The 18,615-nt window shown below is 40.5% G+C and overlaps 1 protein-coding gene across 2 annotated transcripts in view; it reads right to left on the bottom strand.

Annotated features, from left to right (window-relative positions):
• Nucleotides 1–18,615, bottom strand: part of pold1 (DNA polymerase delta 1, catalytic subunit) — an 87,357-nt gene that overhangs the window by 51,981 nt on the left and 16,761 nt on the right. The window lies entirely within an intron of this gene.

Below are 18,615 nucleotides of genomic sequence, written 5' to 3'. Positions count from 1 at the left end.
AGCGAGCCACAGACATTTTCTCAGAACTTGACAGGACCGGCTCATAATTCTAGGAAAAGGACCAAATTGATGAAAACCTAATTAGATCCCACAGGATGAAGTGCACACGTAGGACTAATGTGTGCCATTTTAGGATGATAGGGTTGTTTAACGTCAACTTTCGTACTTCCTGAAACCGGAACACAGTGATTGGAATACCACATAAATTGAAACACAAAATACATCCCAAATCAGCTAGGAAAGAGAAAAACAAGAAAAGAGCTGAGCACAAAAACCTCCACAAAACTAAAGCCCCTGAGAAAAAAGTCCACAAAATTGTCCTCAAAAACAATACAATAAACATTTCTATTTGGCTCGCAGTCATAGACATTAAAAGTTTATAACCTGCATTAAAACTTGAGAGAACTTTTGTCCATGTACTTCTTACTTGTCAAACTGTACCGAAAAATGTACTACTATCTTGCATGAAAATCTAGGCTACACCACCTGATGCGTACACTACAATTTCAAATTTGGAATTCTGAAAGAGGAACAGAGGAAAGAATATTAATCTGTAAGTCACAGCAACCATTCAAGTTATTCATGCTTGGGTCAGCAACAGCAGTTAGTGACGCACTCAGAAAGGAACAAAGGGACTAGCCCCCTATGCTTGGTTATTGGTGTATGTCTTCATACCAACTGCTCACCCACAGTATTTGCTAGCTCACAATGACAATATTGCACGGCCATTATTTTTTTTGTGGATGGTGCGTGGCAGGTTCCACCTATTGTATTCCCCTTGGCAATTTCCACGACTCAAGATATAAATAGCTGTCTGACTCACTCTTTGGAAAGAAAATGGAGAGGATGACAAATAATACTGTGATGACTGATGCCATCAAAGACTGTTGGCTATTTTTTTGTTGATCTCTTTTAATTTACAAACAACACAGAACCCAGACAAGGGTGTTTTGTGCTGCATAGCTTTTCGGGTTTGTACTTGACCTTGAGCGGAAAAGGAAATATTTTAAGTAAGCATGCAATCATTAGTTTTATAAAACATGTTTTTTGTGATGTTTGCAGTGTAGATGTAGGTTATCTAAGCCATGGTGATCTGTAAGACAAAATTATGGCACGTGCCATTTCCTAAAAAAATCAAGACAATGGGTTCAGATCCTATTTAAAGAATCCACACGGCTCATTCTGCATCAGACCTATTTTCTTTCCACCGAAAGTTAGACACCCCTTTAATGGCATGCAAAAGTATGACCTGTGAAATCAGATTATTCAAGTTTAGAATAAAAAGAAACTACGGAAAGGTTTAAAGATTCCTCTGGTTAGATTCGAACCTGCCATTTTTGTTATCACCTGTGTTCTGAGTGCATCGTAGTTACCAATGCCAAACATTGACATTTTGCAGTAACCTGTATAGGATGGAAGCTCAATTAAGTGCTGTGCTGTGCTTTCCCTTCCCCTGAATAATGATCCTAGCACGTACTATACTGAAACATCCTGTGTTTACCCGACCAGTTCCTCTCAAAACCATCTTGTTATCACACAACATTCCATGGAATTACAATAAACATTCCGCAGTATATTTCCCACCAACGGCAGGCCACAAATGATGGCAATGCATCGCTGCCGATTCATTCTATGCCTAAAATTAAAGTCACAACACTAAATTTTGTGTCAACAGAGAACGAAACCGTGCATCACGAGTGGCAGAGAGAGAAACAAGAGGATGTATGCCTAACCATTAAAACCAGCAATACAAACTACAGGTACTTTACACAGACACTATCAGACAGAAGAAGCAGGTGCATGAAACTGCTGTCATGTAAACACCAGCTGTGTGCCTTCAAAGTATACACCTGCGATCCTGAGGTTTCTATATGAAATTATCATGTCCCTCACCAAACCAAAAAAACAAAGTTGATTTGTCAAAACTACCGGTTAATAATTATTTTAAATTTCTGACTTTATCTCTCTGAAGCGGGGCTTGGAATTTTTTTCAGAAAAGGGCCAGACAGTGGTTTCATGCAACTTTAAGACGGGCTGGTAAACTAAATCGCTCTATGAATTGCTCTATGAAAAGTTATTCCGTTCTGCCTGGATGCCGGTGGGCAAACCGCTGATGAAATACAATTCCATGATCTTATGAACTCTGAATAAAACAATCTTGTTGGTGATTTCACATTCAGTAATACAAGTGCCATAGAAAGTTATCACAGACCTAACAGTTTATTTCCAGCTGCAATATCGCAGTACACTCAGGCCATTTCAGAGCTGCTACTCAGTTAAATGCTAGTCGAGAAAAACAATATCAACAGGTTGCCTGAGAAAAAAAAAATGAGTATGACCGGTTCACAGCTTGCTTCGGAGTATTTTCTGCTTTACCTCTCTGGGTTAAGAGGGCACACCCTGGACACCATTTGGAGAGGGACTGGTGAACATTTTCAGTGAGACCACCTATGTTTTTTCTTTGTCCCATTTGTTTTCACACAACTGCAGTCGATTCCCTAACCAACCTTTGGCTATTCAAGGGTGAAATTCTAGCCTGCAATCCCTTTTCTTCTCGTATTCAAAGTAATAAACTTGAATTGCAGATACTGCTTTAGAAACAACATCTGCAGACATATCTGCAGACATGCTTGTACAATTAGACCCAGCCTGACCCACTTTTGTTCTTTATCAATAATACCCAGGCTATCATTTACAGTGTAAGAGTGCCCAGGCATTCTACCCCAGGACCTCAAAGGGAAAGAAAAATGACACAAGATAGGCACTATCACATGTCTAGAGTTAAGTCTAAACAAGGCATGTATGGCAACTTCTGCAAGTGAGGACTCCACATAACAGCCTGTTATCGCACCAAACACATTGAAGTCATTTGGCCGCAGGGTTTAGTGTGGGTTTTCCCCGGTGAACCCCGATCAGCGATCATGAACTCTGACGGTAATGTGGGTTTTTCTCCACAAACCACGACAGCACGGTTGGTTGCGCCAGGGTTTTTACATCGGCACTGTTGCCAGGTTCAAAAATAGCACCGTGCTTCATTGTACAAGAAAAGTCTTTTGTCAAATGCACGGTAATATCTTTTGGCGAGGGAGTTGGAATATTGCCACAGAATAATAAAAGTAGCTTTTATAAAAATTTAAACAAGAATAAATAAAATTCATGAAGAATGGAGTTGAAAAAATGAATGTGAGCTTAACACTGGAATCAGAAAAAAAGACCAAACTGATGTTGCACAAGATTCCAAGTGCTATAGGCCTACGTTCAAGAATATTCAAGCAAGGTCAATGGAAGTATATCAACAAATTAAGGAAATAGGTTGATCCAAAATATTCTGAGCCTCATTTCTGCTATGGAGTGGCTAATTTCTCTCCACTGAGGGATCAACGTTAGGTTTAAAGGGTTTTAACCTATTTTGGGCAGCCACAACGACAACTTAAGGGGAAGAGAAATGGCCTGCTATAGACTCCCCTCCTGACAACCAAACCTGGATCTCTGCCTAAACTACCCTTGGCGAAACACTCTACATGTAACTATAAGTTACACACCAAGCATAAAAGTTACCCGTAAGATATAAGATTTATGTTAGACACTCTGGAATAACCTAATTTAACAACCCTCGCGAGTACAACTCCTCTCAATATGTACTTTTTCTAAACTAAGAAAGCCGAACCACTGAACAGTAAAAGAGAAAGTGAACTACAATCCTGACCCAACTTGTCAGGGCACGTTTCAGTAGTCATACCCTCTGCTGGTCCCCCCCCTCCGGCCCCGGTCAGTGACGTCATCTCCACATGGAGCAGGGACCGCGCATTGAAACCCTACATTGAGAGAGGGACCAGGGATCGATGGGGGCAGTGATATTTGACCAGGATTGTAGGTTGTAAGCCCCTTCCACTCCCCACCATTTCGACCTGGCCTATCAGCTCTGACACCCGTCCACAAACAGCTAGATGTGCAGTGAACAACATCCAGACCGTGACTTCAAGTCGAGTAAAATTTCAATCAACTTACAGTAACGGCGAGGAGAATGCAAAAAACCAAGTATCTAGGGCTCAATTAAAAGAGTTACTGAGCTTGAACCTTTGCCAAGTCACGCAAGAAGCGTGATTCAATAACGAAGTATGAACTTCCACTGCACAATAACAATCTTTTTATTACAAATTGCGTCTGGCCCTGGCTAGCATGTGTTTCCCTCTTTCCCCCCAAATTCTGGTTCCATTTGTCAGGCCTGTGTTTTCCACTTTTCAACCCACTGCATCTACGTCACGACAAGCGATCCTCAGCTTTTTGGGCACAGATCATTGTTGGAAACTACAATGGCACTGAATCGCTTCACAAGAAGTATATTATGCATTCGGGCACTTAAGGGCAAGGAGAGCGCGATGGTGCATCAAGCGTGAAAACCCCTTACACTAGATTCCAAAACACACACTTTGACATTTTCGGAGGAGAGCAAATTAACAAGTCATTGGACTTCAGGGCACGTAATAATATCCACAAGGTAACTTGAATTCTAGGCTAGTAAACAACTTACTGCAAAGCATCAGCAGAGAAATACAAACAGTACTCGTTGCAAAGATTTAGAAGTTTTACCAGTAGTTTTCTGTTCGTCAGTAGTTTGGGCCTACCAGTGTTTTTCCACCTTATTTTTCCAGTTCAAAACTGGATCATCAGATTATGCAGCATGTGGTGCAGATTTAACGTGAACGTTACGCATGAGCGAACTTTGGTAATTGAGGACGGGCAGATTCAAACCTTATCCGGGAAGGGGCAGCCAGATATTGCAATCCTGATGAAACATTGAAAGGTTTCCCGCTGAGCTTTGCAAGTAACTTTCCAAGCAATACTTAGCAGATCTCTGACGGTGGGCTCTGACTTGTATGCGCTGTTCCTCCATTTGCGCAGAAGACAGATGAAGAGAGACCAGATCTTAAGGTCGAGAGGTAGTGAAGCAATTTCTGTCTGTACTTGAAAGGACCAAAACATGCACTCTGTAATTAAAAAATAAATAATCCCCCCCCCAAAAAAAACCACTGCAACAGCAGTTAACGGGATGGGGTAGGGGTGGAACAGATTGGTAAATTGCGACAGATTTCCACATTACATATACATAGAAAACAACATTCCAACATACCCCTTCTTTTTCTAAGCTCCACCTACAAAGAAAGAAATCCAGACAACATCTCTCACAAAGATAAAGCTATTAACACATTCCGAGAGGCATCAAAAAGGCCTAATGTCTGCTCCATATCGTCTGTCTTTTGGCTTCAGCAACCTGTTGATCCCTTAATTCCTAAATCTCACACAGATTACAAAAGGGTTAACGGCCTAACAAAACAAAGCTCCAACATTCCAGAATTCTTGGCTGTTTGGTTCTGTATTCTTAAGGGGGTTTGTTAGTCATCAAGCCATTGTAATCTGGTAACTTTCTGGCCACTAAAATTCAAAGCGCATTTTTCCACTCGTCATTACTGTACATTTTGCCATTACTTTCTGGACTGACACTTTTATTCCAGTTTGTGAAAGAGATGTTAAAATCAGTCCTATAAAAGTTTACTTTAAAAAACTCAATTCATGTAAGCAGGTGCAATGAACTTGGATTTGGACAAAAATTATTTCACTAGATTAACTGTTACCTAACGATTCAAAAGGTTTTCATTGTTAATTCTGAAAGCCCTATCACTTTAAAGGTTTTCTTTTTTACTGGGGGGGCCTTGAAATTTGTTGCAAAGTTTGCAGCCTCGGTGCCTTTCCTACCATAACTTCTCATTAGATTGGTTCTGTCCTTAGCTACATGAAACAGCACAAAATGTGTGAGTTGGGGAATGCGGTTAGCACTGCAGTTCGCTTTAAACATGCTCGGGTTTCTCACTGTCATTAATTATAAAGTCTTGCTATCAATCTCCACCCTGCACTGCTTTAAAATAATTAAACAAAACAGATACCAGGCGGAGAGTGTTATTTCAGAAACGCTATCGGCAACATGTGTAGTGTTCAGGACTGGAACAGCCAGGGTTGTCATTATCCCAAACACGCTGATTTCCGCTGGCCTGGATCTGGCGGATGAAATCCGGGATGGCTGGCACTCAGCCCATCAGGATCTGCTATGAAGTCAGTCTGATGTCCCCGTGGCCCCCTTTTCACCAGGAGGTAGGGGCCTGGGACAGCTACAAGAATGCTGAAGTGCTTTTCGGGTTCAAATTTGGAGCAGGCGGGTGGGTGAGAGGGAAGAGTTGATTATCACTTCTTCTATTTTTTTAAACTTTGATGAGCAAACCCTTGCCATCGAACAACTGAGTCATGTCAGTCAAAAAAGGATGTATGTAAAGTTCAGCTAGATGCACTGTAAAATTTGTTTAAACTTCGACAGTTAGAACATCCTTTTGGGGAGGTGTGAGGTGCAAAAGTGGGTGGAGGTGGGTGTGTGACTGGGGGTGTGAGATTAAGATCATATGGGACTATTGCAAAGCGGAGCAATAGTAAATGGCAAGTTGGTCTATTGAACCAAGAGTCACAGGGGTTTGACTACAGGGGTCACGAGTTCAAATTGCAAATGAGGTTGCGACTGGGCCTAGAAAATAGTGTCAACTGACACAGAGGTCATAAAGTCGAAGAGGGCATTTTGCCAAATTGTTAGGAAGGGCACGGCTCTGATTAAATAGGCCATGCTTTGCTGTGAGATACAACCAAATCTGGATAAAAACTACAAATGTACAGGCCTTCTACTAAAACACTCAAGTAAATTTTAAGAAAATAAGATGACTTTTTATATTCAATTTTGCAAGAATTCGGAAAGCTTAGGATATTAATTATGGGGAAGTGAAATCCCTAGCTACCCCGATGACCATTGCCATGAAGAATTGCATTAATCACAGGCAGCTCTACATGTAAGAGGAAAAAGCCAAGGGCAGATTTACAACCAATTTTTTGTTTTTGGAGGGGGGATAAAACTTTTTTTCTTGTACCTTTTATGGCCTTTCGCGAGGGTGATGCTAGGTTACAGTTTGGGGCTTTTTACATGCTTTAGGAAGATATTGAACAGAACAAAAGAAAATTGCCTTTCCCTTTTTTAAGTTTCTAAATTATTTTTGGCTTCATTTGGGGGGGTCAAGGGGGCATGGACCATCTGGACCCCCCTTTTGGATCTGCAATTGAAAAAACTGTATCAAATGTCATCCAGCAGTTTATCCCTTCCGCCATGCTCTGGGGCACTGGTGATTTGCCAAGAGCGATAACATCTTCACGGCACCTTATAAAATAGAGCGACTGGGAAATTACAAAGAGTTGCACATCTGACACGCAAATGGTAACCCAATTACACAGAAGGTCAGACTTCCAACGAAAGTGAATATTTGAAAATATGCCATCAGCATTTTGTAGTAACGCAATGGAAAGATCATCAGCCTGTGCTTAGCACTTCAGATTGGAATCCAAAAGGAAGGGGGTCACTGACTACAACAAAACCATTTTTAATCCATTCCAATCAAAGCTGCACGGGCACAAAAATGTAATCTCAAAATGTTGAGTGAAAAACACACTTTGAAGAGCAATATGATGGAGAACTCTTTTTCGAGTAGTTTTCCACTCTTTTAAGAATGAGGTTTGCATCGTTTGGGGCTGATGTACTACTCTGACACCGAGCGAGTGAACAACCACTCGAAGAGAGAGGCAACTACAACTCTTAATAACGAGCCTGATAACGAATAATTTTTTTTCTGGTGGCTTTCAAGTTTTTAGACAGACATTTGCATCATCTTGAGTGATTTTTACATCCCCTAAATACAGTGAAAGCCATATAAAAACCACTCAAAATGTAACAAGTGGTATTTATTCACTCTTTTACATTGTTAAAGTCATTAAGAAATTCCACAAGAGACTGGCTCTGTCAGACCACCTCACAACCGGAGGTAGGGGGAATTAGCTTTCACTTGCCTTATCTTTTTAAAACTTGGCACCAAAGTGAAAACACTCTTTTTCAGTCCAACTGGGAAGTTGCAATTCAATCTGACATATGGTTTTGGTGTTGCGGATGTTTCAAGTTCATGGCCTCAGCAGCATAGACATAAGTTTGAAAAAAAGTATCCATTTCTGACTGGCCAGTATTGCAAAAATGGGCACTGCACAGTAACAGCATGTTCCAATTTCACAAAACTGGTGTCAAAATGACTGAAAGATGCTACTGCAAAATGAAGACTTTTCATATAAGACACAATGTGGCAAATTCTGCCCCCCCCTCGCCCCAGCTCTAACATAATGGCAAATGAGTAGTTTCAACGTCATGTCTAAACAGTTTTGTAAACAGGTGTTACTAATATAGTCAACGTATACTCCGACAAAGGCTCAGACATGACTAGTAAGTTGAATTCCTCAACAATGAACTTGAGGTCATCTTTTAGACTAATGCCAAATTAATTGAATTTCTGAACACTGACATTGATCTAAGCATTCACAAAAATGAATCTTGCAAGGGTAACCCAACAGCCATGATGGGATAGACATGGCATCATTGATGGCGTCACTGATGAATAACAATGCATACATGTTCGACACCAAAACTTCAACCTGTCCAGTAGGCTATGCCAGACTACTACTACAACTACTTTAGATAAACTCGTACACGACACCATGAATGGAATTCTTCCAAACCTTTTCTGATTTTCTTGGAAATATGACCAGTGCAGTTACAAATGCACTCATTACAAAATTGCTAGCATGTGGCTAGATCAGGTACGTGTACAATAAGTCCAACTGTGTTGTAAGATAATGGGAAAGACTCCAAACTCCAGGAATAACTGCAGGTCACAAAAGTAAAAGGTCGGAGTAATACAGGAACCAACTGGCCAAACAGATTTTTTTCAAGTTTTTAACATTACAGATAACTGTATTATGAGGGCGAAATAATGTCAAGATTTTCAATCATCAACTCCAACAGAATTCTCAAACAACCAACACAACAGAGGTTCAACCTATCTTCTCGAAGCTCACACTCAAAGAGTCAAAAATCCTACTCTCAAAAGACCACATCTGCAAAGCCAACAATTGGGCCTGAGACCATGTTCTCATCAAACACCACAAAAGGATTTCAACCCAAATTCTCAAACGCACAAAACAAGCAGGCAAACCAACACTTTCCTTGTCCAAAACAGGAGTCAAACTCATATTCTCAAGCCTAAAACAAGAACCAAACCCAAAGTCTCCAGGTCCACGCCTGGAGTTGAACCCTACACAATCTAAGCCCATGACAATTGAGCCCACATTGTTAAAGCTTGCAATGAAAGTCACACCTACAATCTCACAAACCACAGTGAAGTCAAACCTGCATTCTCAACACCAATACAAGAAGTTGAAAAGTTGAAGCCACATTCTCAGTGTATAAAACTAAAAAAAAATTAAAAAACATTTTTAATGAGCTTGAAGTGTTAAAAAATGGCATAATATCCTTGTGAACCGTGCTCGCATTATTATTTGGTGAGGTTTCAGTTTCTATAACTGAAGTACAACACACAGGTACTTAGTGGTACCACACACAGGTTCTTTGCGGTTAGTTTCGAAGCTTGCCTCAGTGCAAAAAATGTAAATGACTGTTTATGGTAATGTAAACATGTGGAATGTATCAGCAATTATGTACGTGTCACTGTGAGTTCAACTTAAAGCAGGTTCAATTGTGGGTGTATGTGTGAGTGGGGAGGAACAAACTTCATTGTAAATAAAAAATTATGAGGACCGACTTTTTCCCTAAGCAGGGACAGTCCCTCATAACACAATGGTGTTCCACATTCACTGCAAGGTTTGGTTTCTTTTCAGCAGTCCATTTCATTTCCACCTGTATGCCAAACAGTTTACACTATGTGTTAAGCAACCCAAAGAACACGTAACAATGTGGACCCTGAGACCGTTACAGTGCATTTTGATGGGGGAGAAGATTAATAACCTGTGTATGTCATTGCAAAAACAGGTCTAATCTTCCAGAATGGTTTTCTTCAAATCCTCCTTTTCAAATTTTCCACAGCTCATTTATCATGGTAGTGTAAGCCTGTGACACACACCATTCAAATCCTTCATACCTGACATGCGCAGTGGGTTTGCAGTCCCTAATTAACGCTATTTATTCTCTCTCCTCCTCTACAACGCAAATTTTTTTTGTCTTCTCTAGCTCTGTAGGTTTCAAGATTTCAACCACAGTGCCACGAATTGTCTGATGAGTCCATGGTTTCACAGCAAACCAAATAAATCAAAACCTATCGGAAATATTTTGACATTTTGACCCGTGTTTCATCAAACAACTACCAGGTACCTTGTTCTCAAAAATGCAAACAAAAAATGCAAATGCAATGAATTATTTCAAAGTCTTGATTTACAGTGCCAAACACAAGCTGCAAAGACCTCACAACTGGAAACTGACATACGACGGAGAAACACTTTTAACAAAGTTGCCTCTTCAGGTGCCAAATGTTCTGTGTGAGGCCCAGTTTGTTTGTTTCTTTGTGTATTTATTGCCCACGTTGATAGCCCTGACCCATTACTTGGTTTCAAGCTTCTACTCCAGACATTCCAAGTTTTAAGATCCCGACAAATCTTTGGACTTTAAAATTTGTTCTCCTTTGGAGGAAGTCACAAAGCCAGTCCTTCATCTGATTCTTCCCGCTGTCCACAATTTCATTCTCTTCCAACCTTTTCAGTATATTCCCTTCAACCCATCCTTGGTTGAAGCCATGTTAATAGTCTTTGCTTGTTTCAATCATTCATTCCTGAATATTCCTTCCTCCGGATGCTAGTCCCACTGGGGATCACTGGACTGAAGTCTCCAACAGTCATCTTTCCTGGACAATCACGCACACTGCCTTCGTGAGGAAAGCATCATCAGCAGTACGAACTGGTGAGCTAGAGAGACAAAGTTTCATGTACTTGGCAAACACTTAGAGAGGGCTTAGCTAAAGCAACAGAAAACTGTGATTTTCCCATCACAAAGGTGGTCCGACTGAGGCGATGCTAATTCCGCAGAGTTTGTTTGGCCACCTGGTAGAAGGGCCCATGAACAAAACGTGGCAACAAAGTTCAATGATACCGCTACAGTCCAGCATCACCAGGTGACAAGAAGAGACAATGAATGACAAATATCGTGGGCTCAGATCGCCTTAAAGAAGTCCTATCATTAAAGGGAAATTTTCTCTTTGGAGCATTAGCCTAAACTCCGAGACAGTGTGACTTTCGTGTCCACAAATATTCAGTGTCAACAGAACAGTCCAGGCTACTGTAACAGTTCCCACGCAGAAGCAAATAAAGTACATGTACATGTAGACCAAGTGTGGCTGAGAACACCTTCACTAGAAACTAATTATCACAGCACTAGCTTCACCCTGGGTAATTAAACAGGGCCTGAAACAAATTCAAAATGACTCATGCTTCCGGCATGTCACTAGTGTACACCTGTGATGATTTCTGTCTTGAAGTTGAAAAGAAAAAGTTGCGTGAGAGAATACAGCTAATCCTAGCAAACTTCCATTGTGAAGCATCAAAGTAGAAGCTTAACCAAAAGAAATGGCAAAGTCACAAGCCCAAAAGGTGGCGAGTCATATTTAACAAGGTAGCTGAATATAAGGATGGACGTAGTTCAGCAGAATGGAGCAAGTGCTACTTATAATAATTTGCTAACACAAGTATGGAACATACTTGACTTAGCTGCTCACTTTTAAAGCTCCAATTTAGTTACATTCTTTGACAATTATTTTCCCTCTGCTTTTGTCCAACATGATGCAGAAAGCAAAGGAAACAGGAACAACAGAAATCTTACAACAGCTACCGCTGGTAACCCCGTGAAAACAAACTGAAAAGGGGCATTTAAAAAGCACGGCTGGGAACCGGTAAAACTTTAACAAACTGTGTCGCATGGGTGCTTAAGTCTGCCAATGTGATGACACAAAGGAAAGTATGTAAGTTACAGAAGTGGACGGTAAGATGTGATTTCAAGTCATTGCAAAAAAGACAGGTGTAAGCCCCATACCCCTACCGAGCAAAGTCCATTGATAGAAAGGTCAACAATGGAATTGACGGATGTGAAGCTGTTGAGGAGGATGGCAGGGGGGTGCCTGACGCCAAGCAGGAGGGGTGTAAGCATTCAGCCGAGGAGGGTATTATAGTCAGGGACTGTGAAGTAATAGGGGTGTAATTGCTCCCCCTTGAGGGTTTAAGTGTGTGTTCACTCAGAGAATGACAATAGAAGTCAGACCTAGGACTACTAGGGTACGAGATTCTTTAAACTCAGACTGGAGAAGGTATATGGATAGGTTTAGGGTGTGGAAAGGGGGGTGAATGTACTGGTAAGAGCAATTGAAAACTAAGATTTAAAGTAAATTTCTCCGTAGGTTTCCTGTAAAACAGAGGAAAGACGTCTCTTACAAGTGGTAAGAAAGCAGTTTTGAGAAGAACTGATGTCTTCATTCCCTCCGATTTTGTATCAGTCGGCTGTACTTAATTATCATCTCAAGAACTGACGCTGTCTGGAGAAGTTGCTCAAATAAACTGAAAAATCGACACTTTCAGGCATATTCAACGTCATCTTTCCCAAATGAATTGTTTCTTCACTCATTTCAATTAGGATTTGCTCTTTTCAAGTCCATGAGAAAGCAAACAAATTCCATCTCCAGCAACTTCCTGTAGTCTTTGATTTCAACAACAGCCTCTGGAACTGCATCATCCTTCCTCTTTTCAATCTCACCGTCTCTGCTCTATACATCCTACCCTCGTTACCATCTCCCTGAGGAGTATTAGATGGCCTGAGCCAGACTTAATTAGCCGCAAGTAGGGATCACATCACTCCGATTTACTCTAATTAAACCGAATAGGCAGAAAAGCTGTTTAGTTGAGCATCATTCATGTAATCTTCAAATAATGACTCAGTGACGGAATCTTTTGGGGTCGCATTGAGCACAATCAGAGTCCCAAGAATGACTGTCAGTCATACTTAACACTTTGAAGTTACTCCAGCCCGATATTGATTACATCTTTGCAAGGCAATAAAAGGGTCAATTAAATCAAATAAAACTTGTACCGCCCCAACCTGTTACCTGGTAGAAGTGAGGTTATTGCACTTGGAATCCGTGTTTAAAATGGAATCTTTTCTGACATGGACTGCAAAAAAGTTTGTCAAACAATCTGATGGCCCTAGCCACTCAGTTTCTGAGACAAGTTTGCATCAAATCTTCAACTCTTCACAGAGACATCTGTGACTTCAGTGAACCACTCGTAACTTTTGGGGAAAAATTAATGACTATTCTGTGACAAATCCATGAATTTTCACTGTAAAAGCCAGGAATTTTATACCATGACAAAATACCTGTCTGTCTTACAAGAAATGCAAATTTACATAATCTGGACAATAAATGAGAAAGGGGTCTACGCAAACAGTAGGCCTAATCAATCTCAAAGAACTGTTGGAAAATTTAAGGGGGGGTAGGTAAATGCAATTGGAAAAGTGTTTACAAAAAGGCAAGTCTGACACAAATTTGAGGGCACAAAGAAGCCTGAAATACATCAACGCTATAAGATTCAATCTACTCGGGAAGAAACTGTTTGAAGTATGCAGCCAACCAACACTAGTATCTCGGCGTTCAAGTTGAAATATAAAGCAACCTGAAACCAGTATAGACAAGGCTGTACATGGATACGGAAACATCTTCTGTCTGAAGACAAAATCCAACTCATTTTGCCCTTAAACTGTAAGGACCTGAAGCCAGTTAGAGCCCGACACAAGGGGAGGGATCAGGAACAGATAATCCCAGAAATCTTTAATCTAATCCCAATCTTATTTCAGGAGTACAAAAGCCCAAAATAAAGCCCCTACAAAACAAGTGATTGGGTAGCACTCATTTATTTCCGACCAGCTTTTTTTGTTCGTCTCATTTTTTGTCTAGACAAGTATTGATTTTACTGCAGTCATGTCATGAGCTTATTAACATACTTGTGAAGCTCAGGCAACAATGCCACATCATCAAACCTCACAATCTCCTGGCAAGATTCCTGAAAGTTTTTTTTGTTAAAAAAATTTCCAAACTTCAAAATCCAATTGGTCTCAATTTACAGTTTCTGTGATTCGTCAACATGAACCCCTTCATTTTTACGAGGCAGAGCTAAAGCCTGAATGATTAATGGTGTTCTGCCCACCAAGCTAGGCTGTTAGAAATGCAAAGCCCGAGGCTTAAATAAACCTGTCTTTTGACAAAGTGTTTTCAATGCTGGGGAAAATGATGCCATGAGAAGTTGAAGTCCTCACATGTATTAATAGTCACTTTAGCATATACAAATGTACTGCAAAGCCCACAAAAACTTTTGAAAAGTATTCAAAAATGCTTCTCGTTATCTTTGCATATCTCTTTTGATCTCTAAACATCAACAATGCTACATGTATTTGGGATAGTGCAATGTAATAACTCATCCGAATACATCTCAGAGAGAGATTTCTAAATTCTACAGTCTTGTTTAGAAACACCCTTGAAATCTAACAGAACAAAATCTTATCTAACCAAATTTTGTAAAGCTCTTTAGTAGTATCTTCAACTTTATAACATTCCCATTAAGGAATGCAAACGTTTGGTGTCGTGGTAAGGCCCAACATGGCTCCCCAATCATACCCTACGTGATATAATTCTTAAAAAGTCGCTCCTGAGGGAATACGGTGTACAGTGTGCTTACAATGCACACTGCATATTTCAGAGTAAATTGGAGTCTTAGTAACCTTTCACTATTTTCAATGGGTCTGAGATTCCACGGATCACATAAAAATCAGGCAAATTATATATATTTCTACTGGGTTGATGTATGGAGTCTGGTTTTGCACTCTGGATGGCCCAGGATCTGGGGGAAAAAGTGGGGAAACGGAAGAATTGAAATCCACAACACACACAGGAACAAACCAACAGACCGAGACAAGACGTTGAACTTTCTACATAATAGCCCAAAGTTCAAGCACAAAAAGTGTCAGGCAACTTGCTGGGTGTTTTTTTAAACAAGTACAATGCATTTGATATGCTGAATCAGTGTCAAAGTTGGCACATGACCTCTAAAAAGGTCCAGCCCCTTCACATCCCCTACCTAGATAGAAGGTACATTGTACTTTCGGCCTAAGCATGAAATCCAAAGTTTACAATACGCCGCATTGAAGGAGATCTCTAAAATTTAAAGCCTAGCTTAGAGATATATCTCCTCAACACTGGAACTGGTAGTTCCATTGGATGAATATCAAACAATTACAAGCTAAAGATGAGGACAAGAGGAATAATAAGAGAACGATGAAGGCATCATAATTATCAGCAGAGGATAACGGATGACAGAGAAAGAGAGAAAGAGTTTACACCTGTAAAAGTAAACTCTGAGATGAGCCAAATCCACAAGCACTGAGTGTCGCATTCCTTCTTTTCCTGCTCCTTCAGAGCTAGATTTTCTGTCTTAAAATAGCCAGAAATTTCTTCAGTGAAGACCACTAAGTCTGCACGGCAATTTCAAGAAACCTGCGTCTAGATTTCTAACATACATGTACATAACAGGTGCAAGGTTATCACACTTCACACATATTAACAATAAAAGGACAGTTGCAGGCTGAACTGAATCAGCATTCCTGATATCGCAACGGTAGTTTTCAATGTGACATTTGGAATCACAATTCCCCCAAAAGTCTCCCTTCCAAATAAAAATTGTCGACAGACAAAGGCAACGTAATACATGTCAAATAGCAATCAATTTCAAAGGGCAAATTTGAAGGAAGCCCCAGACTTCTAACCATTTAAGGCTACGTGATAGCACACAGTCAACTCAAAAAGCTGTAAGAGTCATTATTTCTGACAATTAATTATTTACGTCAGAACGCCATAACTCTGGACCAAGTGCAGATGGTTCAACCTCAGTGCATATATTACAAGTACACTGTGATCATGTGGGTTACCATATATGGCTTTATAGTCACACACCAAAGGCTCAGGGCAAAGCCGCCCCACTCATTGTTACCACATACCAGCCGACAGACACCAAGGCACAGGTTAATGAATATTCATAATTGACATATTGACCAATGAGAACGGTGCATGTGCTCTATGAATAGTAATGACAGGCTCTCTTCCCAGGTAAGCTCAGGGAAAAAATGGCAACGAGCCAGTCAGACCTTTTTGTTGAGGGATCATTTTCCATAACATTAAGGATGTGTATTCAAATAATGAAGCTTGGAAGCCAAGCACGGAGCACTGCAATTAGGAGAATGCATGCCGGGAGTTGGAAAAACAGCAAAATGACTTGACAGAAAATTTAGCTCTTAGAATCTGCTGGCAAAATGGCAAGAAAAAAGATCTGCCAAAAGATCTGTAAAGAGCAGGAAAAGAGTGTCTCGGGGGGAGGGGCATAAGCACTTGGATAAAGATGTGAAAAAAATAAGGAAGTGCTTTCACTATCACCAGATGAATCCAGAGTTGAAAGATTTCTTCTGTCTGTATCGTGAAGTTGGTAAAGCATTCCCGGAGGAAAGACTCCACCAGCTTGTACAGAGGAGACAATGAGAAGAAGTTAAAGGTTTAGAGGTGGGAGGAAAACCCCAGAGGAACTGGTTAAAACTCACACTGAGCCGGGATTCAAACCTGGACCGTAGGGGCGGAAGGCAAGGAAAGAAGCACTGCACCAACCTGACTCCCCCTTGCCATCATTTCACTAAAACTACAAAACTGGTGGGAATCTTCACACATTTTAGCCAAGGTCTAAGAATTTCCATGTTGAATCCATTTGGAACCTTCAGTTAGGCCCTACATAAGACAGTTCACGAAAATCCACTTAACCATAGCTACATGTCATAACCCAATTGCAAAAAAATGGGTAGTTGTCACTTCAGCAAACGTTAGCGTATCCTTCCAACAAAACTCTCACAAATTTAAGTTTTTGCAGCATCATAAAGGCTCAGACATTTCTTCACAAATATCACAAGACTGGCGGAATTATCAATTTACTTCCGGGTTTCTGTTTTACCCTGTTTAATAGGATTCATGTTTTTGTTTTCAACACACTTTCCCAGGAATTAGTGCTCTTAATTTCAACAAGCATTTGATCTTCCTTTTTTACATGCAGTATCTTTGACAATTACGTCTTGCAAAAGAGGCAGACAATTTCTGGGAAGTGTTGCAGAAATCCATAGAAACTTAGAACAACCCACACAGCAAGGAACAGTTTAAACAACACACACATTTTACATCCCACTTTGGCTGAGCCGATCATAACACTATAAAATCTATTTTTATGGGTTTGGAGCATTGTTGTGTAATGCCCCGCTTGCAACTTTTCCCACTCAAGATTTCAAATTAAAAAAAAAACATTCCTGAAGATGTTTACAAGCTCTCAAGGGTCGTACTTGTTTGTGCCACCATCATGACAAAGACAGAAGTTGATGGGGATGACCTTGCTGAGAACAATGACACTTATCTCCGACAATCGCCATAATTACTGTCACTTAATGATAAGGCGATAACTTCTGACCTCCCACCGGCTTGGGAGAAAAGAAACCAAAGGCCCAGCTTATCACAGAAAAACACAAGGATTAAATGCCTACTTGTTCAAGACCGCACTGACCAATAAAAACACAGGAGAGATGTAGTTTGTTTGTACTGGAGTTCATCATTGGCCAAAGGAATAATAGAGTACTCTACGATAGCGTGACAATGAATAATCCACTCATAAAGACAAGAAACGAATCACACTGTCTCGCAAATAATGCAGCTAACGCTTCTCAGACACAATCACTGGAGGGTTGATGACGTCTGTCCGCCTACGCAATACCCTCTCACACTAAAAAATCACCACAGACTGGAATGAAACAACACAAAATGGACACAAATGCCAACAAAAACAAAGCATATTCAAGCCAGCGTCAGAAAGAAAAGAGTGACAATACAAGGCCTCTGACTTCAGGAAATCAATATGAATGACCCTCTTAATTGCAGAAAAACACAGCTTACATTCAAGCTGTTACATTGAAAGGAGGTCTTACTTTTATAACTACAGGCCTAAAAGGATTTTAAAAACTTTTTACCTGCGCAATTAATGCTTGATCTTTTTAACAAAAAGAAATTCTGAACTGGTATGTGACCACAGGCAAAGAGTCTTTGAAGTAAACACAGATGACCGGCCAAATGAAATGCCAAAATAGGAACCGTAGCTGACCAATGACATGACAATGTAAAATTGCAACACATCTGACCAAAACGTAGGAAAACAATTGATATCCAAGGCCTGCCTCCCCCACCCTAAAAAAAATCAACAGTGTGAGCTGATACCTGTGCAGACTGACCAATAGGGAGGCTGCAAGACTGTATATTCCAAGTAATCATTTCAATATCTTTACTCTGATTGGGTGGCAAACAATGGTTTGAGGGCAGAAGAGGATGATGGGATATTACCTTTCAGGAGTCAACTCAAAAACACATTGGATTAAAATACCAATGAAGACAATGATGGCTTACCACCGAGGTGACATCTGCGAGAAACAATTCTCTACAATTCAGCAGGAGAAACTACTAGTTGTAGGTAATCGCAATAATGCTATCCCCTCTGTGCAATCACTACTGGGGGCGCTGCACAACCTCACACAGCAAG

The sequence above is a fragment of the Acanthaster planci genome, linkage group LG20 (assembly GCF_054643075.1).
Source record: "Acanthaster planci isolate LZ-2023a linkage group LG20, COTS_SCS, whole genome shotgun sequence".
Classification (NCBI taxonomy): Eukaryota; Metazoa; Echinodermata; class Asteroidea; order Valvatida; family Acanthasteridae; genus Acanthaster; species Acanthaster planci.
This window is presented reverse-complemented; position numbering and strand designations above follow the sequence as displayed.